Genomic DNA, 21,193 nt, shown 5'->3' on the forward strand with positions numbered 1-21,193 from the left:
TGGCTCGACAACTCCGTCAATACGAAGAAAATCTCTCCTCCTCCCTACAAGCCTGCATTTCGGCTGTAGAGAAGCTGTCCCAGGATTTCCAGCAAATCAAAGATGACATGTCCTACTCCCCACTTGTAAGGACCAATGTCTCAGCTATTAGGAGTGAGCGTTCTCCTGCCCAAGAGAGAGAATATAGAAGGTACAAACCATGAGGTGCCCTGTGGTTTTACCTATGTGATCATGGAGAGGACATGAGGAAATGGGATGGAAAACCTACCTCGGTCCTAAATGCACGGGTACGTGAGTAGCGAGGAAAAACCACCACAAAAGGGGATTCTCCAGTTTCCAAACAGAGTAGAAGGGCTGATCTTATTTCTGATCCTCTTGAAGGGACTTCTGAGTTAATTTTACAAGAAGTGAGTACTGGATACTCTGACCAGTATTAGAGGGGCCCTGCCTCCAGCCAGGTGGAGGAAAGGGATAACCGGGTCTATTGGACTGTGTGGATTCGATGGCCTGGCACATCAGACCCACAGGAATATAAGGCTCTAGTGGACACTGGTCCACAGTGTACTCTAATGCCATCAAGTTATAAAGGGGCAGAACCCATTTGTATTTCTGGTGTGACAGGGGGATCCCAAGAGTTAACTGTATTGGAAGCTGAAGTAAGCCTAATTGGGAATGAATGGCAGAGACACCCCATTGTGACTGGTCCAGAGGCCCCATGCATCCTTGGCATAGACTACCTCAGGAGACGGTATTTCAAGGACCTGAAGGGGTATCGATGGGCTTTTGGTATAGCTGCCTTGGAGACGGAGGGAATTAAACAGCTGTCTACCCTGCCTGGTCTCTCTCAAGACCCTTCGATTGTGGGGTTGCTGAGGGTTGAAGAACAACTAGTGCCAATTGCTACCATGACGGCGCACCGGTGGCAATATTGCACCAACCGAGACCCCCTGATTCCCATCCATAAGTTGATTCGCCAACTGGAGAGCCAAGGAGTGATCAGCAAAACTCGCTCACCCTTTAACAGTCCCATATGGCCAGTGCGAAAGTCTAATGGGGAGTGGAGACTAAACAGTTGACTATCGTGGCCTGAATGAAGTTATGCCGTCGCTGAGTGCTGCCATTCCGGATATGCTAGAACTTCAATACAAACTAGAGTCAAAGGCAGCCAAGTGGTATGCCACAAATGACATCGCTAATGCATTTTCCTCAATCCCTCTGGCAGCAGAGTGCTGTCCACAATTTGATTTACTTGGAGGGGCATCCAGTACACCTGGAATCAACTGCCCCAGGGGTGGAAACACAGCCCCACCATTTGCCATGGACTAATCCAGACTGCACTGGAAAAAGGTGAAGCTCCAGAACACCTGCAATACATTGATGACATCATCGTATGGGGCAACACAGCAGAAGAAGTCTTTGAGAAGAGGAAGAAAATAATCCAAATCCTTCTGAAAGCCGGTTTTGCCATAAAAGAAAGTAAGATCAAGGGACTTGCACAGGAGATCCAGTTTTTAGGAATAAAATGGCAAGATGGGCGTCGTCAGATCCCAGTGGACGTGATCAACAAAATAGCAACTATGTCTCCACCGACTAATAAAAAGGAAACACAGGCCTTCTTAGGTGTCATGGGTTTTTGGAGAATGCATATTCCAAATTACAGTCTGATTGTAAGCTCTCTGTATCAAGTGACCCAGAAGAAGAACGATTTTAAATAGGGCCCTGAGCAACGACAAGCCTTTGAACAAATTAAATGGGAGATTGTTCATGCAGTAGCCCTTGGCCAGTCCGGGCAGGAAAGGATATTAAAAAAGTGCTCTATACTGCAGCCGGGGAGAATGGCCCTACCTGGAGCCTCTGGCAGAAAGCACCTGGGGAGACCCGAGGCCGACCCCTGGGGTTTTGGAGTCGGGGATATCGAGGATCCGAGGCTCGCTATACTCCAACTGAAAAAGAGATATTGGCAGCATATGAAGGAGTTCGAGCTGCCTCAGAAGTGGTTGGTACTGAAACACAGCTCCTCTTAGCACCCCGACTGCCGGTGCTGGGCTGGATGTTCAAAGGGAGGGTCTCCTCTACACATCATGCAACTGATGCCATGTGGAGTAAGTGGGTTGCACTGATCACACAACGGGCTCGCATAGGAAATCCCAGTCGCCCAGGAATTTTGGAAGTGATCACAGACTGGCCAGAAGGCAAAGATTTTGGAATGTCGCCAGAGGAGGAGGTGACGCATGCTGAAGAGGCCCCGCTGTATAATAAACTGCCAGAAAATGAGAGGCAATATGCTCTGTTCACTGACGGATCCTGTCGCATTGTGGGAAAGCATCGGAGGTGGAAGGCTGCTGTATGGAGTCCTACATGACAAGTCGCAGAAACTGCTGAAGGAGAAGGTGAATCGAGCCAGTTTGCAGAGGTGAAAGCCATCCAGCTAGCGTTAGACATTGCTGAAAGAGAAAAGTGGCCAGTGCTCTATCTCTATACTGACTCATGGATGGTGGCAAATGCCCTGTGGGGGTGGTTGCAGCAATGGAAGCAGAGCAACTGGCAGCGCAGAGGCAAACCCATTTGGGCTGCCGCACTGTGGCAAGATATTGCGTCCCGGCTAGAGAATCTGGTTGTAAAAGTACGTCACGTAGATGCTCACGTACCCAAGAGTCGGGCCACTGAAGAACATCAAAATAACCAACAGGTGGATTAGGCTGCCAAGATTGAAGTGGCTCAGGTGGATCTGGACTGGCAACATAAGGGACAACTATTTATAGATCTGTGGGCCCATGACACCTCAGGTCATCAGGGAAGAGATGCAACATATAGATGGGCTCACGATCAAGGGGTGGACTTGACCATGGACACTATTGCACAAGTTATCCATCAATGTGAAGCATGTGCTGCAATTAAGCAAGCTAAGTGGTTAAAGCCCCTGTGGCATGGAGGGCAATGGCAGAAATATAAATATGGGGAATCCTGGCAGATTGACTATATCACACTCCCACGAACTCGCCAAGGCAAACACCATGTGCTTACAGTGGCGGAAGGAACCACCGGGTGACTGCAAACATATTCTGTACCCCATGCCACTGCCCGGAACACTATCCTGGGCCTTGAAAAGCAGGTCTTGTGGCAACTGGGCACCCCAGAAAGAATTGAGTCAGACAATGGGACTCATTTCCAAAACAACCTCATAGACACCTGGGCCAAAGAGCATGGCATTGAGTGGGTGTATCACATCCCCTATCATGCACCAGCCTCTGGGAAAATCGAACGATAAAATGGACTGTTAAAGACTACACTGAGAGCAATGGGGGGTGGAACCTTCAAACATTGGGATACACATTTAGCAAAAGCCACCTGGTTAGTCAACACCAGAGGATCTGCCAATCGGGGTGGCCCTGCCCAGTCAGAAATTTATGTACTATAGAAGGGGTTAAAGTCCCTGCAGTGCACATAAAAAATATGTTAGGGAAGACAGTCTGGGTTGCTCCTGCTTCAGGCAAAGGCAAACCCATTCGTGGGATTGCTTTTGCTCAAGGACCTGGGTGCACTTGGTGGGTGATGCGAAAAGATGGGGAAGTCCGATGTGTGCCTCAAGGGGATTTGATTTTAGGTGAGAATAGCCAGAATTAAACTGTATTATATTAGTTGCTATATAACCCTGCTACTGTATGTTATCATTACTATAATTGTTATATGCTATATCCATATGACTACAGTAAGAATCACTTAGATCAAGCAAGAAAGAACTGTGATAAAACTGAGCAAAGCGCAGTAGTGATGGAACCAGAACTGACTCCAGCATGCAACAATCCAACGGTGCACACCATCCTCCTGCTGTGTCCAATGTCACCTTCTCACTGCACCGCAATGAAGCCTGATCCTGCTCTGCTGACTGAGTGGACTTTGCACCATCCCTCCTGCCCAGAAAGACTGGTATGACAGATGGAACCCAGAGTCAGGAACTATATGAACTCAAGGAACATTTTATGAACATGACCCATAAACTAAAGGAATGATATGTCTGTGTGTGTATACATATATACAAATATAAATATATATATATATATCATTGTTCATATGTCTGAAAGGGATGGAAAAGGTGATGATGATTTACCGGGATGTAACTAAAGGTATGGGAACTGTAGCATGACATCGATGGTATAGAATAAGGGGTGGATAATGTCCTGGTTTCAGCTGGGATAGAGTTAATTGTCTTCCTAGTAGCTGGTACGGTGCTATGTTTTTGTGTTAGGTATGAGAAGAATGTTGATAACACACTGATGTTTTCAGTTGTTGCTAAATAATGTTTAGACTAAGTCCAGGATTTTTCAGCTTCTCATGCCCAGCCAGCAAGAAGGCTGGAGGGGCACAGGAAATTGGGAGGGGACACAGCCAGTGCAGCTGACCCAAACTGGCCAACAGGGTATTCCATACCATGTGATGTCACATCTAGTATATAAACTGGTGGGAGTGTGGGTGGGGGGATCGCCACTCGGGGACTAAGTGAGCGTAGGTTGGCGGGTGGTAAGCAATTGCACTGTGCATCACTTGCATATTCCAATCCTTTCATTATTATTGTTGTCATTTTATTAGTGTTATCATTATCATTATTAGTTTCTTCTTTTCTGTTCTATTAAACTGTTCTTATCTCAACCCACGAGTTTTACTTCTTTTCCCGATTTTCTCCCCCATCCCACTGGGTGGGGGGGAAGTGAGTGAGTGGCTGCATGGTGCTTAGTTGCTGGCTGGAGTTAAACCACAATGTCTTGCAATACTGGCTTGTGTGGCTCTTGTCCCATCTGTGTTGTACGAGGAAGGCAGATGCTGAGCCAACATGGGAGAGGCTACTGTAAAGGCATTAAAGATCAGTATGTCACTGCTGAAGTCACTGTTGTGAGTCTATCTCTGGTACTTTTTCAACATAAATGATACCTAAATAAAATAAAATTATGGCACTATGCTCATTTTGACTGTTTTCAATCTTAAGGTGTTTCTCAAAAGAAAAATCTATATTATTATAAGAAAAGTCTAAGCAGTCATTCTCCCTTTTCCTGTTGTGGTGGGTTGACCCAGTCTGGACACCAGGTGCCCACCAAAGCTGCTCTATCATTTCCCCTCCTCAAATGGACAGGGGAGAGAAAATATAACAAAGGGCTCATGGGTCAAGGATAAGGACAGGGAGATCACTCACCAATTACCGTCACAGGCAAAACAGACTCGACTTGGGGAAATTAATTTAATTTAATACCAATCAAATCAGAGCAATGAGAAAATAAAAACTAAATCCTAAACCACATTTCCCCCCACCCCTCCTTTCTTCCTGAGCTTAACTTTACTCCCAGTTTTCTCTACCTCCTCCTCCCCCCTGAGCAGTGCAGGGGGACAGGGAATGGGGGCTGCAGTGAGGTCATCACACGTTGTCTCTGCCGCTCCTTCCTCCTCAGGGGGAGGACTCCTCACACTCTTCCCCTGCTGCAGCGTGGGGTCCCTCCCATGGGAGACAGTCCTCCATGAACTTCTCCAGCATGAGTCCTTCCCCCTGGCTACAGTTCTTCGTGACCTGCTCCAGCATGGGTCCCTTCCATGGCGTGCAGTCCTTCAGGAGCACACTGCTCCAGCGTGGGTCCCCCACGGGGTCACAAGTCCTGCCAGAAAACCTGCTCCAGCGTGGGCTCCCCTCTCCACAGATCCGCAGGTCCTGCCAGGAGCCTGCTCCAGCGCAGGGTTCCCATGGGGTCACAGCCTCCTTCGGGCACCCACCTGCTCTGGCATGGGGTCCTCCACAGGCTGCAGGTGGATATCTGCTCCACCGTGGACCTCCATGGGCTGCAGGGGGACAGCCTGCCTCACCATGGTCTTCACCACAGGCTGCAGGGGAATCTCTGCTCCGGCGCCTGGAGCACCTCCTCCCTCTTCTTTACTGACCTTGGTGTCTGCAGGTTTGGTTCTCTTACATGTTCTCACTCCTCGCTCCGGCTGCAATTGCTGGTGCGCAGCTTTTTTTTCCTCCCTTCTTAAATATGTTATCCCAGAGGTGCTACCACTGTTGTTGATGGGCTCGGCCTTGGCCAGCAGTGGGTCTGACTTGGAGTTAGCTGGCATTGGCTCTATCGGACATAGGGGAAGCTTGTAGCATCTTCTCACAGAAGCTACCCCTATAGCCCCCCCACTACCAAAACCTTGCCATGCAAACCCAATACATGTTCATGTTTATGCTTGCACTACTTAGCCCTGTGTGTGCTCTTCCAGACACCTGGTCGAGGAAAGTGCCCAGGCACATCATTGCACTTTCAGCTGTTCAAAACCGCTTCGTTTCTACCTGGCAGCCACATGCACAGCTCGTTGACAGCTGCTTCACCCTAAACTCGAATTTACCACCTTCCTGAAAACAAACCCAGGCACTATCCCTCCCCTTATCGATGCAGGCCGGGGCTGGGTGCCTGGGCCCTCGCCCCACACCAGCAAGCCGCTCCGCCGAGGACGGTCCACGGAAGAGCGGCGCCGCGGCGCCGCCTCCGGCGACCGCTCTGCGGACCTGCCAGGGGAGCGGCATAACTTCGCGGCCTCCGGGGGGGAACTTCTCCCTCCCACTCCCCCCCCAGCAGGAAGAAGCGCTGTAGTAGCTGCCGCCTTCCCCTAGATGGAGCCCCGCGGCGCAGTGAAAGTGACACGCACCGGTTGGGGTTCCCGGGTAGCCAGTGGCACTCCCGGGAACGCGCGGAGCCGCCCTCACCCGCTCGGCTCTCCCGCCCCGAGGCGGCCGCCAACCCCCCCATCCCCTCCCCCCCGACAGACATGTTCACCCGGCGCGCTATCGGCCTCGCTTACTTACCCCCTCCTCTCCACGGCTGACGACCAGCCAGCTGCAGAGTGGGGCGCGGCGGCTATGGGAGGAGGAGGAAGAGGTGACGGCGACCGCTGAGCGCCACGCGCCCCGGTGGGCAGGGCAGGCGCGGAGGGGACCGCGGCGAGTGAAGTGAGTGCTTCGAAGATGGGGCTCGGCGGGTTGCCTACGGCGGGGAAACGGAGGTGGGGTGCATGTGCGGGGAGGGGCGGTAGCCTGCGCTCCCTGGCTGTCCCCCGCCCCGGCCTGACCTCCCCGCCCCGCGGGAGGGGGTGCGGTGGGGAGGGGTGCAGGCTCAGCCCCACGTCCGGCCGCTCTCAGTCGCCGTTTTCGGTCGTTGCTGTCTCAGAAGTTGGGGCCGGCCCGGGGGAGGGAGCGCGATGCCCGGCGGCGCCGTCGCGGCGGCCCCTCGCTGAGGCGCTCCGATGGTGCCGGCATTCGCCGGGGTGGGCGGCGCCCGCCGCCGCCCGAAGCGCCGCCGAAACTTGGGGGAAATTTCTGAGCGACTTGGTGAGTACTGGCGGCGGCTTTGCGGCCGGGCGGCGGCTGCGTCCCGCGTGGGGCGGGTGCGGGGCGGCTTCTTTGTCCCCAGCCCCGGCGGGCCGAGGTTTGTCTCCTCTCGGGCTTCGTCTCCCGCCCGCCCGGCTTTTGCGTGGGGGTGGCGGTGGGTCTCTGAACAGCCCCCGGCCGCCCGCCCCGCGGTCCCGGTCGGTCCCCGGGGAGCGGCGATCGCTGCCGCGGGGCAGAGCGGCGGCGTCGGTACCGTCGTCCCTCCGGGAGCGGGGGCGCTCGGCGTGTCCCGCTCGCGTGGGCAGTGGGGCGCCGGACACGGGCTGTGGTAGTGGGAGTCAGGTCTGGCTGTGGCCGCGGACCCGCGGTATGGACGACTAGCAGGGGGCAGGCGTGGGGGCGAAAAGGTTTGTGACCCCGTGTGCTGTGGGTGATGAAGGGAGATGACGGGGGAGCTGTCTGGAGAGAGAAAACATGGTTTTGGAGATCTGGCTAAACACTGTTCTTTAGAGAAACCTTCTTTTCTGTATGGACTTGAATTTAAAAAGCAGAGCGAGAACGGTACACGAGCTGTCAGCATCTCAATTTTTCCTGCTGTAATGGATCTAATCGGAGTGTTTCTGTGTGGTTTCTTCCAGTTTATACAATTTCCCCCCCTCTTTTTTTTTAATTTTTCATGCCATCGATAATTGATTGAATTTCTTAGTATGTGGTCTTGTTACCGAAAAAGCCAGTCGAAGAAAACTCTCTAAGACTCAATTTTGGAGTTTTAGAAAGCAGGCATTCTTTATTGCAGCGCTGGATGCATGGGGGATAGTTCCTCCTAACGTGCATACCGCTACCTACAGCAAGCAAAGCTTATATTGTTCTAATATATACATATTCATTACATTTCCCGGAATTGTCGTACATATTTCCCAGAAATTATTTACATAGTGTCCACCCATTTGGGCATGTGCTATTAAATGGGTCGGTGGTCTTTTGGGGTCTTCGAAACCCTCTGGTAGTCATTTTCTTGGTGTCCACTAATTGAACTCTCTCTTAAGGCATGCGCAGCGTGGGTCATCTCAGGTGGTTCATCTCTTCTTCCTAGTTAGCTGGTCCTTGCAGGTTTTAATCACAAAGCTCAGCAAAACTTAAGGCTTCTTATCTATTTATGCGTACTGTTAACAAAGCTCAAGGTTTTCTTATATACCAAAAGTTTCAAAGTCGCTCAAGCAAGCATAAATTAAGCGCTACAAAAATACAATGGAGTCTTTCAACTCCAGCCTTTATTCAAGACATCAATCTGCTGTAAGTACTGCACAGGAAGAAAAGCTGAAGAGAATTTTTTTAAAAAACAAATACTGCAAATATTCTAAATAGAAGTATATGAAATAGAATGTGTTTTCTCACAGCAACGTCTTCAGTGATATTTGTTGCAAACTCTCACAGGGCTAATTCTAGGGATCAAGTGAATGGATGTGCATTAGTTACTCATCTTTTCAGTAGTGTATATCTCGTTCAGAATCTAGTGTATTATTAACTTACTGCATTCAGTCACAGCTTCACTTTCCTCCTCATGTAGCAACTACAAAAGACCCACACCTGGTCATCTTTCTGTTCATGGTTAAATCAGAAATAAGAATGAAGCAATTAAAAAACTGTAGCCCACCACTTGAGATGGATCCCATTTAAATCCTGTGAACCTTTAAGCAAGTGTTTACTGATAGGAAAAATTGAAATTACTTACAAGATAAATAGGTGCTTAACTTAAATCTGAAAGACTCTTAGCTATAGTGTAGACTTGATTGCTCACATCAGTGGTGAAAAATTAGTTTGGAATAGAATCAATATATGGGCATTTGGTAAGATTTATTTAAAATACCAGAATTTATTTAAAAGATGCTATTTTAAATATTGAGATTAGAGTAGATTGCAATTGAGATGTTTTGTGGCTCTGATAAATATAAGTATTACTGAAAGTTATTCAGACAACTTGAAATGTTTAAATAGGAATGCGGTGTCTTTCATCACCACATCTCAGTCTTGCATTACTAGAATTGCTACTTTCTGTGTTAATTCAGGACGTTAGCATATTTTAATAAAGGATTGACAAACAAGACAGGAATGCTTCTGAAGAGTCATTTCTAAAATTGCCAGTAAATGGTAGTGGTACTTTTATTAAATATATGAGAATAACTGCTGAAACTTACTCTAATGCATAGAGAAGTCATAGATACCCCCCCAAATACTTTGGAGTCAAATTCTTTGAGTATGGTTAAGCATTGTTTTTATTACTATGGGCTGTTTCATTGTCTCCCAGTGTTGATATGTCTGCACAGCATAGTGCAGCGCCATGCAAATATATAAACTTGGGGGTTCTATAGCAACTTTTATAGAGGTGTTATTTTTTTGTAGCACTGTACAGCACAGCAGCACCGCTCCCAGAGAGCGCTTGAGTGTCTGTGCCATGCTGGGTGTGTTGGGGAGATGTACGGAGTTCAATTCTGCATGTTTTTACTAACTGAAGCAGCATGCAATACTGTATGTGACCTCTTGTGCCTGTTTCCAGTAGGGAAAGCTAAAATAAATCTTTGATGGCAATTTCCCTATTTCTGGGTTGGTACCTTTCTTTACCATGATCTGGAGGCTGAGGAAGTATAATATATATTGGTCCTTTGTGGAGGCACAGGACAACACACACAGACCAATGTGATCAGGTGAAGCCCACTTTACTAGAGCATCAGACATCATTTTATACATTAGTTACATCTGTACATGCGTTTAGCTATTTTACTATTGGTTGCACACATTATTCACGCACTGTCCACGCATCTAGTTACACTTAATGATTGGTTATATCAACACTGTACACGCGCATAAACATAAAACATAATTGGTTATACTAACTAAAACATACAAGACTTGTCTCAGTCTAATTGGTCAAGATAAACTGCCGAATTGAGGTTGTTTGTGCCAAGTTCTCTTTATCGTGGAATGCGCACCTGTGTTTTTCTAATTGGTATCTTTCTTATTTTTGTCTTCTTGTTTATTCTGTTCAAGGCCTTCTAAAGGCGTCTGGAATGCTCTTGTGACCGTTAGCTAAATATGTTCCCACAACAGTCCTTTTAGGTTGTATAACTTTTACTCATAGGGTCTTGACTATGCATTCATTTCTGTTAATGTGTATGTAAAAGAGGTAGGCCTTGCTCCTATCAAATGAAGCTTCCTTTTGCTGCAGAAATTGTTTTTTATCAAAGCTAGTATTTATCTTGCACTACTAATGGGAGCATTGAACTGAATAAATATAACATTATGTATTTTATTTGAAATACCAGATTTCCATGGACAAAATAGAAGCTGTGAATATTTGTAATTGAGAAAGCAACATAGGCAGAGATGCTTTGATTATTTTTTGTCTGATTTAAAAAAAAAATAATGTTTTATCAGACATGACAGCACTTGCATTCAGCCCAGTTGAAGCTCTTGCAGTCTCAAGATAGGTGTCAAAATGTTTTCAAAGCATTGCAAATAAATAAAGATGATAGTAATAACAAGAAGAGGGGATAAAGTTGGTGGGGAAAGGCAAGGATACTAGCAGTGCAATAATGAGTCCCCTCAGCCCACATGGGAGTCCCTGAATGAAGGGTTTGCTAAAGGGTCAGGTTCATTTTAACTAAAAGGATCTTGCTTATTTTTTCACCACATATCTGATGGAAAGACGAATCTTTGGCCCAGCGGAGCTGGGATGGTAATTCTGGGAAGAGGGCAGTGTAAGGAAAACAGGCAGAGGTGACGAGGCTGCCACTACAATCATGGTGAAGGCGACAGGCTGATGCAATGAGATACTAGCTTGGCAGGAACAGATTTGTCAGGACTTGAAGGAATACTTTGTGCTCAAATTGTTTATCATAAGGGAAATCTTTCTTTATTGTATATTAATCCCAAGTTAAGTTCTTTGTGTGAGGTGGGTGTTTATTTGCACGTAATTTTAATTCACGAGAGATGTAACAAGCATCATCTTACCAAAGAGCTGGTTCTCAATGTATGGGAAAATTTTTCCTAGTAAACTGTGAATGCTGTTTTCTGACACAGATGGATGTTTTCCATATCACATTTGCTGCAGATTATGAAACGAAAACACATTTAAGCATGACATTTTATTGACCTTTAGAAAGCAGGTATTCTATTGAAAAGAAAGTCATCACCAGAAACTTTATTTTTTTATTAATAAATTGATATAAACTTCAGAAATGCTTCACAGTAGCAGGGTGGTTTGCGACAGGATGGGACTTAATGTCTTACCTAAACAAGGTAATTTTCCTTACTGTTTGCTGAGCATTTCAGAGGTACAATGTTGTGGAGATGTAAAGGACAATTAAAATGATTTTTACTGAAGGAATAACTACTGGAAAACATCCTTGTCCAGTCTTCTGCTTTGAGCACTAATGGTCACTGATATGAGAGATACTTGTATTAAGTGTGTGGATGCACGTGCACAGGCACTCAGTTCAGAATAACTTTTCAGGTGTAAGGTTGTCCCACTTCATTTGTTATCCATGTAGTCAGTAGCTAAAGGATTGTAGTGGTAATCAAATACTCCTCATTTATGAGCTCTAAAACTTAAGCTCTCATGCTATTCATACTTATCATGCTAATCACATTTATGTTAGTCTTTTGACTTTCCAAAAATCCACTGACCGTGACGCTGATATCCATATCTTCTAAATCATACTCAATTTTATAACTTTGAGTTATTAAGATACTCCTATTTGTGTAGTGATACAGTCTGCAATGTAGTCTTTTGTCCTGCTACATGGTCGAACTAGCAGTTATGTTTTGTGGAAGGGATTACTGTGTGGGAATGTGGTCATACAGGGGAAGAAGAGGTAACACAGGGCTGTATGGAGAATGCTGGAGATGTGGTGGAGACAATGAACTCTGCACGGGGGAACACAGATGGGAGGCTATGGAGCTCTGGTAAATTTAGGAGAAAATTTTAACCTCTCTACATTAGAGAGTAAACACAGCACCCATTTTTCTGGTGTGGAAGGAGTTAGGCTTTCCTGTCTCTCCTTTTCTGTAGTCACTTAGAGACACACAGTGTTAGGGTATCGTAGTGCTAGACCTGCTAGGCCTGTGCATCAAGCACAGATCAGTATGTAGGGTGCATAATGTGGGAAATTGAACTTAGAATGTGCAAAGAGAAGATGCTTCACCGGCTTTACACTCATTAAGGTGAAAGATTTCTGTCTCCAATTGCTTAATAAGCTTACACTTGTAATCCTAGAACAAAGATGATATATGAAGACATAAATATGAATAATCAGTTGCATTTGGGTACCATTTAAACACTGGGCAATAATAGGGATGGAGATAATTAATATTTAGAACTTAAAAAGCTGTTTAAATACTGTCATAAATCCATTACAGTCTTCAAACTCAGTTTATAAGTAGTCAGTCAAAACATAAAGTAATATTTCAGATGCTCTACAGAGTAATTTTGTGCAATACAGATTTGTCAGCAGCTAACACACAACTCCTCTGAGGGGTAGTTGGAAAGAGTTAGGTTATTAATTACAACTTGGTCTCCTCACAATTTGTGTTGCATCATTCAAGTGCTTAAATTGAGTTTGAAGTTTTACTGCCTCAGGAGAAAATGAGATTGGTAAAACTTGGCCCTTCAGTAGGAGAAGAAAAAAATCCTGACCTATTATCAAGGAGCTGTTCGAGCACTGTGCTAAGCGGCTATTTGCTTGTAGCCCAGGCTGTCATGGCATTGTGGTCCTGGACAGTTCCGGTATGGTCACTCAGTACTCCAGCTTTTGCAGTGGTGCTGTTCAGGTCTGGCCAGCCTAGAACTTGGGGAGAACAGAAGTATTTTTGCCTGTTCTTGTCCAGGTAGAAACATCCAATGGCTGTTTCTAGCCTCGAAAATCTGCTGCACCTGTAAAATACTGGGTTCAAATCCCAGTGGGCTGGCTCCATATTCCAGTAGATCTCTAGGATGCATTGCTGGTAACTTGTAGATAGAAACTACCTATGTTAGTTCTGTGAACAGATGCCTGTGTGCCTGACCAGTATGCAACAGTTTTGGGGTTTATTCTGTATGTGGTTCATCTCTACAACCTTATTGATATAGCTGAACAACTCCTTTTGTGCCTGTTGGAGTTTGGGGATTGGGTAGCAATGGTCTGACTGTGAGAAAGAGAAAGAGCCTGTAGGCCAGGAGAAACAGACTGAAAGAACCAACAAATTTTATTTCAGCTGTCTCGGTTAAATAAGCATGCTTGTCAGTTTTTGCTTCACTTCATAAACTGTGTGCCTTATTCCCAGCTGCTCTCAATATTCAGCTAGCAGCCTGATTTCCGCTATATTTCATGTTGTTTTCTTTTTTCGCCTGCCTTTCTCACACGCACATAGGAATTTGTCAGTGTTATCTTGAGAACGAATTGGTGCAGTGGGCTTTCCTTTATTGCATGACTGCAAATATTGTTTGAATTTGGTACCGAATGCTTATTAAATTGTGTTTGCTCAAGAACCATGTTATGAACCTACTTTATAACTTATAATTGTTTTGAGTGATGCCTGGTATACTGTTTTCATCCCCTAAAGTTTGAACTGTTTGGTGTTTTGACCGTTCATGAGATTGCTTGTGGCTTTATGCGATGCTATAAAAAGTGAGTGAAGAGGTATAAGAAAGCAGGATTCCTTCTAGATTATGGTTCTTGTACCTTGCTTCACATGAGTTGAAGAGGCCTGATTGTGATTACATTTGGGACCAAACTTTATCTGTTCTGCCTAGAGTAAGGAAGGTCTGGGATGAGGATTGAGAGAAGAAAAGCAATTAGAAGTAATGAGCTGGCATATCTTTAGATTTGATTACTTTTTATGGCTGAGCCTAGTTACGGGAAGAAGAATGCATAGGAACAAAAGGTATGTCCGGGGAACTCTATGGAACTTCTACTTACAAAGAAGCCCCCAAGAAAACTGTTGCTTTTGTAATGACTGTGACAGTTTGAACTCAGGCACAGAGCAGCTCTAAGGACTAAGTCAGATGTTAAGTAAACAGGGCAGAATATAGCACGGTCAGGGCTCTGGGACTTCACAAACCCATATGTACTTCACAGCATGCACAGATTAAGCTCAGTGAGGTATGCTTATGCTGGGGCTTTGGTCTTCCAGGTTGAGTCCTGGTTTTTGTAGGGCATATTCTAGGGCCACACTTGCCTCAGTGAGTTGAGCCGCTAGAAGGAATGATTTACGGCGTGTAGTGGGAAATACTGCCTATTTTTCCTGAATCCATTTGCAGTTCTTGGCTCATCCACACACGTAACTGAAGCACGTGCAGCCAAAACTTTTCAGACTTGACTTGTGTTTGTTGTTCCAGCTAGTGCTAACCTGCTGGTCCAGTATGTGTAGATAAACTTTTCTTGCTTGTGGCCACAATGCTACTGCAATAGGATCAGAGAGAGCGTGTGAGACATTTTACACTTTTTAGCTGTGATTTCTGACCTTTGGAGAGCAGCAGTGAGTCTTGGGGTCTGCTTGTGCTGGGTGGTGGTAACAAACACCGCACAGGAGAGATGCTCCTTATGCGATATGGTCACTGCTGGCCTCCTGTACGCTGGCCAGTTCTGCTGGTGCAGGACAGTGTGTACGGCATGGAGGGACTGCAGCCTGGGACAGGGAGAAATGGCCCCTCCACCTCCCTGTGAGGAAGGCTATTTTTGTGGAAGTGTGTGATGAGCTCTGGTATCTTCCAGCACTAAGGTGTGTTTAACAAGGAGGCCATATCAGTTCAGAAACCATTTCAGAAAAAGCAGTCACTGTTCTAAAGCAGCCTGTGCCTCATTACTGATGGTTCTTAGTTAAGTATTTTGCTTGAATAGCTAATTTCCTTGAAATAATAGGTAGCTTTGAGAGAATGAATTTCTTTGATTGTACTGGGTCCAGACACACTTTTTTCGGTGACATGTAATTTATCCACCACAAGGCACACGTGTGTTAACTACAGTGGATACTGCCTGATCATTCTTAAGGCTTTGGCTGACCACAAGGATGCTGGCTGGTGACATTAAAGAAAGATGGCATTCACCTGTTTCATAGAATCATAATCATTTAGGTTGGAAAAGACCTTCAAGATCATTGAGTCCAACCATCATCCATGCCCACTAAACCATGTTATGGAGTACCCTGTCTACATGCTTTTTGAATACCTCCAGGGATGGTGACTCAACCACTTCCCTGGGCAGCCTATTCCAATGTCTGACAACCCTCTCAGTAAAGAAATGTTTCCTAATATCCAATCTAAATCTCCTTTGCCACAACTTGAGGTCATTTCCTCTCGTCCTATCTCCAGCCACCTGACAGAAGAGACCAGCACCCGCCTCACTACAACCCCCCTTCAGGTAGTTGTAGAGAGCGATAAGGTCTCCCCTCAGCCTCCTCTTCTCTAAACTAAACAGCCCCAGCTCCCTCAGCCGCTCCTCATAAGACTTGTGCTCCAGGCCCCTCACCAACTTGGTTGCCCTTCTCTGGACACGCTCCAGCACCACAATGTCTTTCCTGTAGTGAGGGGCCCAAAACAGAACACAGTACTCGAGGTGCGGCCTCACCAGTGCCGAGTACAGGGGAACAATCACCTCCCTGCTCCTGTTGGCCACACTATTTCTGATACAGGCCAGGATGCCGTTGGCCTTCTTGGCCACCCGGGCACACTGCTGGCTCATATTCAGCCGGCTGTCAACCAGCACGCCCAGGTCTTTCTCTGCTGGGCAGCTTTCCAGCCACTCTTCCCCAAGCCTGTAGCGCTGCATGGGGTTGCTGTGACCGAAGTGCAGGACCCAGCACTTGGCCTTGTTGAACTTCATACGATTGGCCTTGGCCCATCAATCCAGCCTGTCCAGATCTCTCTGTAGAGCCTCCCTACCCTCAAGCACATCGACCCTGCCTCCCAACTTGGTGTCGTCTGCAAACTTGCTGAGGGTGCACTCAATCCCCTCATCCAAATCATTGATAAAGATATTAAACAGAACGGGGCCCAACACCGAGCCCTGGGGAACACCACTTGTGACCGGCCGCCAACTGAATTTAACTCCATTCACCACAACCCTCTGGGCTCGTCCATCCATCCAGTTTTTCACCCAGCGAAGAGTACACTTGTCCAAGCCATGAGACGCCAGCTTCTCAAGGAGTATGCCATGAGAGACAGTGTCAAAGGCCTTGCTGAAGTCCAGTAAAATAACATCCACAGCCTTTCCCTCATCCACTAGGTGGGTCACCTGGTCATAGAAGGAGATCAGGTTGGTCAAGCAGGACCTGCCTTTCATGAACCCATGCTGACTGGGCCCCGATCCCCTGCTTGTCCTGCACATGCCATGTGAGTGCTCTCAAGACGAACTGTTCCATAATCTTCCCTGGTACCGTGGTCAGGCTGACAGGCCTGTAGTTCCCCGGATCCTCCGTCCAACCCTTCTTGTAAATGGGAGTCACATTGGCAAGCCTCCAGTCCTCTGGGACCTCCCCTGTTGACCAGGATCACTGATAGATGATGGAGAGTGGCTTGGCAAGGACCTCCGCCAGTTCCCTCAGTACTCTTGGATGGATCCCATCTGGTCCCATAGACTTGTGAGTGTCCAGATGGCGTAGTAGGTCACTAACTATTTCCTCCTGGATTAAGGGGGGTATGTTCTGCTCTTCATCCTCACCTTCCAGCTCAGGGGGCGGAATACCCTGAGGATAACTGGTCTCACTATTAAAGACTGAGGCAAAGAAGGCATTAAGTACCTCAGCCTTTTCCTCATCTCTGGTTGCTACATTCCCTTCTGTATCCATTAAAGGATAGATATTCTCCTTGGGATTCCTTATACTGTTAACATATTTGTAAAAACATTTTTTGTTGTCCCTTACAATAGCAGCCAGATTTAGTTCTAGCTGAGCTTTTGCCTTTCTAATTTTCTCTCTGTATGATCTAACAAGATCCCTGTACTCCTCCCAAGTTGCCCGCCCTTTCTTCCAGAGACGGTAAACTCTCCTTTTCTTCTTGAGTCCCAGAAAAAGCTCCCTGTTCAGCCAGGCCGGTTGTTTTCCTCGGCAGTTTGACTTGCGGCACATGGGAATAGCCTGGTCCTGAGCCATTAAGATTTCCTTCTTAAAGAATGTCCATCCCTCCTGGACCCCTTTGCCCTTCAGGACCGTCTCCCAAGGGACTCTCTCAACCAGTGCCTCGAAGAGGCCAAAGTTAGCCCTCCGGAAGTCCATAGTGGTGGTTTTGCTGACCACCTTCCTTGCCTCACCAAGAATTGAGAATTCTATCATTTCATGGTCGCTAAGCCCAAGACGGCCTCCGACCATCACACCTCCCACCCAGTCCTTCCCTGTTTGTAAACAGTAGATCTAGCAAGGCTCCTCCCCTGGTTGGCTCACCCACCAGCTGTGTCAGGAAGTTATGTTCCACACATTCCAGGAACCTCCTAGACTGCTTACTCTCTGCTGTGTTGTATTTCCAGCAGATGTCTGGAAAGTTGAAGTCCCCCACAAGGACAAGGGCACACGATTCTGAGACTACTGCCAACTGCTTGTAGAATGATTCATCCATCTCTTCAACCTGGTTGGGTGGTCTATAACAGACTCCCAGCATGATATCTGCCTTATTGGCTTTCCCTCTCATCCTCACCCATAAGCACTCCAGCTTGTCATCACAATCGTGTAGCTCTGTACAATCAAAACATTCCCTAACATAGAGAGCCACCCCACCACCTCTTCTACCTTGCCTATCCCTTCTGAAGAGCTTGTAACCATCCATTGCAGCACTCCAGTCATGGGAGTCGTCCCACCATGTTTCTGTGATGGCGACTAAGTCATAGCTATCCTGCTGCACGATGGCTTCCAGCTCCTCCTGTTTATTGCCCATGCTGCGTGCATTGGCATAGATGCATTTGAGCTGGGTTATCGAATCCACCCCTAACATCAGCATGCTGCCCCCAGGCTCACCTCTGGTGCACCTAGTTTTATCCCTTACCCCCTTCAAACCTAGTTTAAAGCCCTCTCTATGAGCCCCGCCATCTCATGAGCGAGGATTCTTTCCCCCCTTTAAGATAGCTGGACACCATCTGTCGCTAGCAAGCCCGGTGCTGTGTAAACCTCCCCATGATCAAAAAACCCAATATTCCACCAATGGCACCAGCCTCTGAGCCACGTATTAACCAGGTGTGTTTTCCTGTTCCGTTCAGCGTATTTCCCTGCCACTGAAGGGATTGAGGAAAACACTACCTGTGCTCCCGATCCTTCCACTAATCGCCCCAGTGCCCTGAACTCCCTTTTGATTTCTCTCTGCAATCTCATCACTGCCAACCTGCACAACCAGCAATGGGTAATAATCAGATGTCCAAACCAGACCAGGGAGTTCCCTGGTTTAAGTGGTGTGAGGGGTCTGCCTAAGTTGCATCGGAGCAAGGAGAGCAAGAATATTTGCATGAAGATGCTTTATACATCATTGATTTTTTTCAGGCTTATTTTGTATAACTGTAGAACATATATCTGATGTACGAGGGAAATAAGCAAATACATTGTGCGATTGTATCTTGAATCCAACTTGTGACATAGATGAATGCACTTAATGCCATGATGGAAAAATTAATGCTGTTTACCCGTTGCGCCCATGCATTTGTTGTAGCCTGTTCTATTGCTTTTTTCCAATTATAAAATATTTAATGCTTTATTAAAGTAACCAAAAGTATTGTGAAAATCATTGCAGGTCCCTTTTCCTCTCCCCTTCTACTACTGCGGGCTGAGGGCTCTCTCTGTAAGAGCCCAAGGGAGCTTTATGGATCCAGTGGGAATAAAAAGTCCATCTATCAAAAAGAAAGAACATAGGATTTAGGAAGAGAGACTCTCCTCCTGACTTTCATGCTGTGCATTAATTGTTCACGTTGATATTGAACAATATAACGGAAGCCTTCGTACAGAAGCTTCTGTAGTCATGCTCCTATTTTTGTATGCTAGGGTGTATTGGTTTTGTTGGCAAGGTTTTGGTAGCGGGGGGGGGTTACAGGGGTGGCTTCTGTAAGAAGCTGCTGGAAGCTTCCCCTGTGTTCAAGAGAAAGCCAATACCAGCTCTGAGACGGACCCGCCGCCGGCCAAGGCCGAGCCAATCAGCGATAGCGGTAACGCCTCTGGGATAACATTTTTAAGAAGGAAAAAAAAAGTTGGGACAGGCAGATTCGGCAGCCGGAGAGAGGAGTGAGAACATGTAAGAGAAACAACTCTGCGGACACCAAGGTCAGTGAAGAAGGAGGGGGGAGGAGATGCTCCAGGCGCCGGAGCAGAGATTCCCCTGCGGCCCGTGGTGAAGACCATGGTGAGGCAGGCTGTCCCCCTGCAGTCCATGGAGGTCCACGGTGGAGCAGATATCCACCTGTAGCCCGTGGAGGACCCCACGCCGGAGCAGGTGGGTTTCCCGAAGAAGGCTGTGACCCCGTGGGAACCCTGCGCTGGAGCAGGTTCCTGGCAGGACCTGCGGATCTGTGGAGAGAGGAGCCCACGGAGCAGGTTTTCTGGCAGGGCTTGTGACCCCGTGGGGGACCCACGCTGGAGCAGTGTGCTCCTGAAGGACTGCACACCGTGGAAAGGACCCATGCTGGAGCAGTTCGTGAAGAACTGCAGCCCGTGGGAAGGGCCCACGTTGGAGAAGTTCGTGGAGGACTGTCTCCCGTGGGTGGGACCCCACGCTGGAGCAGGGAAGAGTGTGATGAGTCCTCCCCCTGAGGAGGATGAAGCGGCAGAAAACAACGTGTGATGAACTGACCGTAAACCCCATCCCCGTTCCCCCTGTGCCGCTGGGGGGGTTGGTAGAGAAGCCGGGAGTGAAGTTGTGCCCGGGAAGAAGGGAGGGGTGGAGGGAAGGTGTTCTGAGATTTGGTTTTTTTCTCATTACCCTACTCTGGTTGATTTGTAATAAAGTGAGTTAATTTCCCCAAGTTGAGTCTGTTTTGCCCGTGATGGTAAGTGATGAGTGATATCTCTCCTGTCCTTATCTTGACCCACAAGCTCTTTGTTATATTTTCTCTCCCCTGTCCAGCTGAGGAGGGGGAGTGATAGAACGGCTTTGGTGGGCACCTGGCAATCAGCCAGGGTCAACCCATCACATAGGGTATGAATTTCAGATATAATTTATTTTTTGAAGAATTTTGGCCTATCATTTTGTCCTGGTTTCAGCTGGGATAGAGTTAATTGTCTTCCTAGTAGCTGGTATAGTGCTATGTTTTTGAGTTAGGTATGAGAAGAATGTTGATAACACTGATGTTTTCAGTTGTTGCTAAGTAGTGTTTAGTCTAAAGTCAAGGATTTTTCAGCTTCTCATGCCCAGCCAGCAAGAAGGCTGGAGGGGCACAAGAAGTTGGGAGGGGACACAGCCAGGGCAGCTGACCCAAAGTGGCCAACGGGGTATTCCATACCATGTGACGTCACATCTAGTATAGGAACTGGGGGGAGTGGGGGTGGGGGGATCGCCATTCAGGGACTAACTGGACGTCGATCGGCGGGAGGTGAGCAATTGCATTGTGCATCACTTGTATATTCCAATCCTTTTATTATTACTGTTGTCATTTTATTAGTGTTATCATTATTAGTTTCTTCTTTTCTGTTCTATTAAACCGTTCTTATCTCAACCCACGAGTTTTACTTCTTTTCCCGATTTTCTCCCCCATCCCACTGGGTGGGGGGGAGTGAGTGAGTGGCTGCGTGGTGCTTAGTTGCTGGCTGGGGTTAAACCACGACAGGTTTGAATGTTATTTCAAGCCTAAGGAACCCGAGAGCCTGGTTAACCACAGGAGATCTCAGAGTAGAAGAGGGAAGAAGTTT

The 21,193-nt window shown here is 47.2% G+C and overlaps 1 protein-coding gene across 3 annotated transcripts in view; it reads left to right on the forward strand.

The window, feature by feature from the left end:
- The first annotated feature begins 6,787 nt into the window (after positions 1-6,787).
- The window catches only part of LOC121232759 (growth hormone receptor-like), a 227,951-nt gene continuing 213,545 nt past the window's right edge, over positions 6,788-21,193 (forward strand). For all 3 annotated transcript variants that reach the window (XM_041121168.1, XM_041121166.1, XM_041121167.1), the window contains exon 1: positions 6,788-6,970. The gene's annotated coding sequence lies outside the window, so the exon portion shown is untranslated. The remainder of the gene's footprint in view (positions 6,971-21,193) is intronic.

This window comes from Aquila chrysaetos, chromosome W, assembly GCF_900496995.4.
Source record: "Aquila chrysaetos chrysaetos chromosome W, bAquChr1.4, whole genome shotgun sequence".
In the NCBI taxonomy this organism is placed as follows: Eukaryota; Metazoa; Chordata; class Aves; order Accipitriformes; family Accipitridae; genus Aquila; species Aquila chrysaetos.